This window comes from Rhagoletis pomonella, unplaced genomic scaffold (assembly GCF_013731165.1).
Source record: "Rhagoletis pomonella isolate Grant_MI unplaced genomic scaffold, Rhpom_1.0 Rhpom_scaffold_00005, whole genome shotgun sequence".
NCBI classification, from domain to species: Eukaryota; Metazoa; Arthropoda; class Insecta; order Diptera; family Tephritidae; genus Rhagoletis; species Rhagoletis pomonella.
In genome coordinates, this window is record NW_023458559.1 from 2832277 (window position 1) to 2840979 (window position 8703).

Consider the following 8703-nt stretch of genomic DNA (forward strand, 5'->3'; position numbering starts at 1 on the left):
TCTTTTTCAGGTGTATTTTTTCTTAGGCTTTGTATAAAAAAAGTACAAAAAAGAAAAAAAACTGTATAAGGTTGGTCGAATGAATGGCCGTCCTAGTCACCAGTCCCGAGTATATTAGATTTTTGAGTATGAGGCCTTATTTTGGACAGAAGGGGGAGTATAAGGGACTCAAAATGGAGAAAATTAGCCTATGGTTACAGAAGATATGGAACAAATTAACTGACGAGGACCTGCGTGCCAAATGAACTTTTCTCTCAAAGTTTACACTGCTGGCAAATGTAAATAAGGATTAAAATTTAAAAACTAATTAATACAACTAAAGTAAAATCTGTGGAAAATTAACAATAACATACTTTTTTCGCAAAATCTATAAAGGACTCTTCTATTTCTCAAAAAAACATGGGTAACAGTTATTCGTCGACACGCTGTAGTTTACAGAAATACGAAAACTACGATAAATCGGTAACTACCAAAACAAATTCACTCAAAATCGATGTTTGCAATAATATCTTCGTAGTAAATGAGATTATTAAACATTTATGCATAAATGGGAAATTTGCGCAATAAAACAAAAGAAAAACGGTGGAGTGCAAAAACGCCCATGGGCTTTATTCCCCAAAAACAAAGAAAAAAAGCCCGCGGGCGTTAATGCCTTTTCGAAAAAGAAATTAGGCCCGCCGGCGTTATTGCCGTTTGCCGGTGGCCATTATTTCCCTTTGGATACTCCAATAACGTCCGCAGTCTTCATTTCCCGCGAGGGTTATTTCATCTTTATTGTGGCTCTTTTCTCCATTTTAGAATATTTCCAAAACCCCCTGTTCTAAATAAAAGCTAATATGATAGCATTGAACTAAATATTTGTTTTCCTTTATTATAAGAAATTGAAATTAACAAATTTCAATGCGTATATGTAATACATATCGTTGCCCTAATGTAGAAAGGCCCTAACTTATATTTTTACTGAATCGGGGTTTTAACGGATTTTGATGTATAACCTCTAGTTGGATCTTCTCTAATTAATCGGCCCTATGCTGAATATCATCATCATCATCGTCGACGATCGTCAGCGCATCAGTAACATGGCTGACGATGGCCGTATCGTCACTTTTACTGACGATGACGCTATTCAACATAGGGCGGATGGCATTTTTTTTTTGGAAATTAACGGTAATACAAGCATAAAAAGAAGGCCCGATCTCAATCCATATTTTTTTTTGTATTTTTTATTTAAAACCCTTTCCCCTTCGCTTTTATCTGTTTTATAAATCGAAGCTAAATAAAAAGTTTTCTATTGTAAAGATCAGAGCGTGTTTGTTTTCGAAAAGTGTACTTTAAAATAAAATTTAAGTGTGCAAATTTATAAATATAGATATTGAGCGCGTTTCTAAGACGTAACTGTTTACCTCAACTGTTTCTGAAATGCTGTCAACTATTGAGTTCAACAGTTACGTCTTAGAAACGGTATGATACATAAACTGCCAAAACATTTGTAAACAAGCAAAATTAAATAAAACAGCATAAAAAAATATTAAGCCAAAAATATGGATAGCACAGGATTTATAATGGGGTTTTTCTTATTTTTAATATATGTATGTATTTGTACGTGTATTTTATTTTATTAACAGCCAGTTTCGCCAGCAATTTACAGGGAAATTTATTTTTTTTTTTGAATTTTCTATGAAAACTGACTGAAGGGAAACATCATTTTTGACTTATATAAATTGTTGACTTCATGCATGATTCAATAATGAAAGGTTTTGTAAGAAAAACTTTCTCTCGCTCTAATTTTATCAATGACACTCCCACCCTACTCCTAAAAACAAAAACAGTGATATTTCTTTTCCAAATTTCTTTGCAAGTTTTAAGAACATTTTTAAATTGTTAGTAGTGAAATTTTTACTTTTTAAATTTGAAGAAATGTTTGTTCTGCATTCGCTGGCGCCAACAAGACAAAATGGGTGAGAATCGTTGGACTACAGAAATTCAATGTTAAGAAACGAAATTCCCTTAAATGCCGAAATGTATTTGTCGATATTCGTGGAGACCTCTTGATTCTGCCAAGTCGCTGTAAAGTAAAGCGTTCAATGAGCCAACGAAGGTATTTAGGTATTGTACTCCACGACACAATCCTGGTGTCTCCGAATGAGATTTTGACGCAATATAACATTGCCAAACCGCATCCATAGGCCCAATCGTCACACGACAGCTCGGTTTAGTCAATGGCGCGATGTAATTGCACACTTAAAAGGTGTACGCACGAGGCGAATGTTGGCTGGCGACCAACTTTATTGAAAGCGATTAGCTGAAAGTAGAATGCAAAATTGAACAATACAAACGCCTTTTTATGGCGAATATTTTAATATTTTTTTATATTTTGATATTTTTAGTCATTCAAATTTTTTTTCGTGCAACCCGGCGGGAGTTGAACGCAAAAGTTGCCTGAAAAATCGCCTCGTGCGAAAGCCCCATTACGCCACTTCTCATTTGACGATGTAGATCACGTTCCCTATCTCAGTCGTTCAGTAGCTGCGTGCTCTGAGTTCGTCCGGCACCAATCGCCAACTGCGGCTGTGCAAGCCAGTGTTGAATATTTTCCCCAGAACATAAAAAGTGCGACATCAAAGAATTCGAAACAATCGAGCCATAACCGCGAAAGAAACGTAAGCTCCAAATTTTTTTATTTGCCGTTTTTTTGTTTAATAAATATTGCATATTTTCCGCAAACAAATAGCTTCTTCATGTCCATCAACTGGCAAACAAATACAACAAAAAAAAGCTGAAAGTGGACCATCCATTCTCGAGTTATGCGCCATCTGACGTACGCAAGTTTGGTATAAACATAGAAATATTTATTTTTAATAACAATAGGGGGTTATATTCGATGTAACTAAGCTTGTTTAAATTAAATAATTAAATCAAATTCGTTTTTGTTTTAAAATACCACCATTCACTATTATCCACACGTTTTTATAGAATTTAGCTCCCATTTTAGGAAGTGTGATTGAATTCTTCCCCTTTTTCTTCTGCTTCCAAAAACCATCCCTGTGGGTGGGAGTGCCAAATTTTAGAAAAAAGCTACTTACAAAACCTTTAATAATTGAATCATGGACTTCATGTAGCGAAATAATTTTATGATGAAAAAAATGGTGTAAAGTTGCCAACCGTTGAACTGAGCGGAACTACTCAACTGTGCGTTTCTGAAACAAACACTCAACAGTTTAGCAACAGCTACGGCTTAAAAACGCGCCCATTGTGAGTGAAAGCTGTGACAGTGATGATGAAAAGATAAAGGAATTCTGCACCAAAACAAAGTCGTAAAGCACATCCATCTAAATGGATGCAAAACAACAATAAAATAATGAGAATAAAGGGTCAACCACATGTATGTAAATCGAAAAAAGGAGATTTGCAGAAACCAGCAACGCAGCTTAGTGAACCTTGCTCATAAAATTTTTGTGAAAAAAAGCTCACTAAGGAATGGTTCTGCTTTTACGGAGCCTGTGCGTGCAGAAATATTCAGTTTATTTCGGCGACTTGTCGACTTTATCGAAAAAAAAAGATTTGTTCCGAAATTTCTAAACGTACACAGTCCCTTGCATTCTTTTTGAGACAAAATTCTAACCGATCGCAAGTATGCCGCCAAATGCTTCTTTCGACTTTAAGACTAAATGAGAAAATGGTTCGAATGTGTATTAGGAATAGCGAGGGGTATGGGATGCAACTCAGTCGGGATGTATCCTCTGATTTGCACATAAAATCTAAACGAAATCTGAAAATGGCCAGCGCAATCAACAAAAACGCGCATTTCTACACAAAATGGCTAGCTGAGTTGAAAAAGATGGAGTCCCACTCTCGTAGAAAACAATGCAAAAAGCTATACTTGGAATCGATTTTTTATTCGTATCAAGATCTTTTCAGGCTCTATGACGATTATTGCAATGGAAACAAAGAGAATTCCGTTCTTAAACTTTCATATCCGATATTTCCGGAAGCTTTAAAAAGTCAGAATTTATCAATTTTTAAACCCAAAAAGATGAATGCTGTGTTTGTGTTTCTCACAAGGCAAAAAATTGTATATCTGTTGAAGAATACGAAAATCATAGAGATCAAATACACACAATAAGAAAAGAAAAGCAAAACGATATTATAAATGCTATTTCCGGACTCTGTGACGTGTTTTACATGGATATGCAAGCAGTGAAATTAGTGCCGCAACTAAACCCAAACGCGGCATACTACAATATGATAATTTTACAATTTATAACACTATCAACCACGAATCACACAATTATGTTTGGGATGAAACTGATGGAAATCTCGTGGCTTCAGTTTTTGCAACATGCATCGTTAGGCATTTGGAAAACCACATTGCACGATCGCCACAGGCTCACCACATAATCCTGTACTCAAATGGCTGTTTTTACCAACATCGAAGCGTTACATTATCAAATGCTTTGCTTGCCTTTTGTCAGAAAACTAGCGTTACAGTAGAGCAAAAGTATTTAATAAGTGGGCATACACAAATGGAATGTGACTCAACGCATTCGCTTATAGAACGGAAACTATGTGGAAAGCAATTGAGCTTGCCTTCGCAGTTTGTGCAAGTCATCAGGGAAAGAGACCCGTCTCCCTTACATGCATATCAATTGCACTACGCCGATTTTTTGGATGTTGAGAATATTCCAAAGCGATACTTATCTATTCGACCAGATAACAAAAGCTTCTATAAAAAAAATTAATCTGGAATATAAACAGAAAATTATTTTTTCGGCATAAGCAGTGTCGATCCCACCGTTAACATGTTGCGCGCATTGGTGTATGATTCATCTGGGTTATTATATTACAAAACAGAAATACGAAATACTTCCACAACTATCAAAAATCAGTATTCAAGATACCGCTCCTGAAAGTCTATATAAAAACAATATTGCAATATCGAAGAATAAATGGTATAATTTGCAGGATCAAAAAAAAGTGAATACCTTCTGATTGCCACCATTTTTATGATAAATAAAATTTTAAAAACTGTTATTCCATAGCATACCAATTATTTATTATTAAAGAAATGAAATACTTTGTACTTAGCTTGTTCCAAAAGCCCAATCTCACCATTTTTTTTTTATAATTACAACAAAAAAGCCCTGCCATAAAACTTTGTTAAAAATAAAAATTCATAAAAAAGTCTTTTAGAGCTAAATAATTTAGTGGCTATTATTAAAACCTGCATTTCAAAACAACTTATTTGTTTTCTGGTTACATTTTTTAGACAGTTTTTTTCTAGTCCTGTGAAGTAACGAAAATATGAGTTAGGGCCTTTTCATATTAAGGTAACAATATGTATGTATGTGTGTACATGGGTATATAAATTAAATAATTCAAAGTCTCTACAAAAAAAGGAACATGAAAAAGTAAAAAGTTAAACAAATACTTTCGTCGATTGTTGAACAATTTGACGGCAAATTGGACACAAAATGCCTATATTACCATTTAGATTAGTACATTTGCTGTGCTCTGCAGGCCAAATCTGTACAAAGTTTAAAATGGTTGGCCGAGCTTCTCCTCCGGTTGTCGGTGTATGCCTTGGTGTGACACAAACCAGTCGACCGCGGTTGATTTATATTATTCGGCCCTTTACTTATTTTAGTTGTTTGCAGTGTTGCCGCGCCGTCTCAAGAAAATGTATCAATGACCAAGCCAAAAATGTATCCAGTTGTATCCAATTTTCTTTTTTTACGTATACATTTCATAATTTGTAAGAAAACCAAAAATTTTCAAGAAAAATACATAATTTAAACCATCCTAAGGACTTGGAATACATGTATATATATTTTTATTTTTAATGAAATCAAACATTTGTAATTTCAATTTATAAAGTACATTTTTTGGGCGTAAGTATTTTGCAAAGTATGTATAATAAATAGCAAGTACACTCTAAAAAGAGCATGTAAAACTACTACTGACAAGTATCTATTTTTCAACAAGAATCTGTATATATATACGTATAAGATGTTCAGTATAAGATTTTGAAATTGAGGTTTTTAAATATACACATAAATACAGATATATAGAATGCCTAAAATTTCAAAGATTTTCAAACTACAAATACATTTCCTACTAATAATAAACATTACATTACTTTAAACATTTTATGTTTAATTTTGCTCTTTGTGACAAATTTATGTTATTTGTGTATGTAAAAGTAAACAGGCAATGTTTCATTTTATTACACGGCGTGCAAGCTTGCATACATTAAAAGAGGAAACTGGCTACCTCTCTTAATATACGCAAATAAACAACATTTTTAGAGTCTTTTCAGTAAAATCCATACAAATTTCCTTAAATAAATCAATTGCATTATATAATTAAACTGCATTAAATTCTTCTTTCTTTTTAAATTAACAAATGAAAATATGTGATATGAAAGAAATTACTACAGAAAGAGTTTAATTTACTTTATATATATGTATATTAAGATCTTGCTTAAAGCATCCCATGTAGCCCATTCAATTTTAGTATAATAAAGTGCAAGTTTCAAGTCGCTAAAAATTACCGTTGATTTTTTAGAATTTTTTTTTGTCGAGGGTGTTGCGGATTTTTTTCCATGTAAAAAAATATTTTGATCATGTGTTATATGGAAGAAAATGCGCAACACCCTCCACAAAAAAAAATCTAAAAAATCAACGGTAATTTTTAGCGACTTGAAACTTCCACTTTATTATACTAAAATTTAATGGGCTACAAAACTGCATACCCGAAAATTTTCTAAATATCCTATTTAAAAATTTTGAAATTTTGATGACAATTTTTTGAAGTTTGATTAATTTTTTTGCAATTTGTGCAAGCTTTGCAACTTTTGTTATTGTGGTTTCTGAAATAGATTGAAATATACTTTAAATGAAAATTATTAAAAATAAATAAATAAACATAATTTGCAAGCAATATCGTTTTGAATTTCGTTGCTAATTAGTTGCACGCATCTGTATATACCTGCAGAGTCACTCACGGGCTTTATTTCCTTTTTTTATGAAATAAATCAAGCGGGCGCTATTTCCTTTTCTTTGGGAAATAAATCCCGTGGGCTTTATTACCTTTTATTGGTGGGCGCTGTTTCCCCTTCGAAATGGAAATAAATCCCTCGGGGTTTATTTATTTTTTTAGGAAATAAAGCCAATGGGCGTTATTTCCGTAGCCGTTATTGCACTGCACCAAGAAAAACATATACGGCGCATTCATCGTTCCAGTTCTTAACTATAGTTGCAGTTGAGTTAACAACAAAAATAATAATTAAATTAAATTATTATTAATAATATTAAATTATTATTAATAATGCAATTAATTAGTAAATTATATTTAATAGCAAAAAGCGTTCAGAACTTTTCTCAGTTGCTCTCCCACAGACAGAACACACAGCAAAAACCATATGGAAGAAAAGTTCTCTGAATCCGCCATTAAAGATATTTCATTGAACTGCAAAATGCCTCGAAACCTCCCAAGTGTCGAAAATTACTGAGCTATCAATATTGCTATTAAAAATATATTTTCGAGGTTCCACTTTTCGCGTATAAAACGCGCGACCTTACCCATGCAGTTTAACTAGCACGCAAATGCGCATAATAATTTTGCCCTGACAGACGGCAGTAATGCGGATTAACAAACCGCAAGTGCGCGGGTTCGAGTCCCACGGCCAGTAGAACTTTCATTTATTTCTTTTTTTATTAATTTTTGATAAGTTCTATTTTTAAATTTGCGTTCAGTTGTTGGTGACTTTTTTTAATAAAATTTAACTCTAAAAAATTAAATTAATAAATAGTAAAATAAAAAATGTGATATAAAATAAAACAAATGAAAATAAAGGAAAGTAAAATTACATATAGAAGTAAAATAAAATAAATAATAAAAACAAACAAAGCAAGGATCGCACCTGCACCTATAGACTTGTAGCACGCAACTCTCACCACTCGGCTACCGCGGACGCTGAACTCGCTTGCCTTCTTTGCCTAAAGACAACAGCTGACCATTTTTATCAATGTTGTAATCGAAAATTCCCCTGATCCGAGTTAATTCCCAAAAATTTCGTGGTTTTGTTCGGCTGCTTATGCGCATTTGAAAGAGGAAAATGCATGAGTTAATACAAAACAAGTAAAAAGGGGCTGTCTTCGGCTATGCCGAAGCCTTCATACCTTTCATGAAAATAAAAAAGCTGTCTTTCATCTACTACTTCTTACTAAATTTTCAGCGTAAAATATTCAATATGAAAATACTATTTATTTTTTTATAAATATCTAATAAATTTTTACATCGTACATACAAATTTCCTTATGTGTTCAGTTAATTTTTATACCCGAGCGCACTTGTGCACAAGGGCATATTAACTTTGTTCACATAACGCTTGTTTGTAACAGCCAAAACGAATCGAGATAGATATAGACAAATGTATACATAAATGCTCAGAATGAATAGAGAGGTCGATTAAGCCATGTCTGTCTGTCCGTCCGTCGGTGTACACGATAACTCGAGCAAAAATTAAGATATCTCAACGAAATTTGGTATGTAGGTTTCCATTTATCCAAGGTAGGTTGGTATTGAAAATGGGCTAAATCGGACTGTAACCACGACCACTTCCCAAATAACGGTAATTTTCAGAAATACGAAAACTGCGATATTTTAGTAGCTACTGAAGATTATTCACTCAAAATTGATATT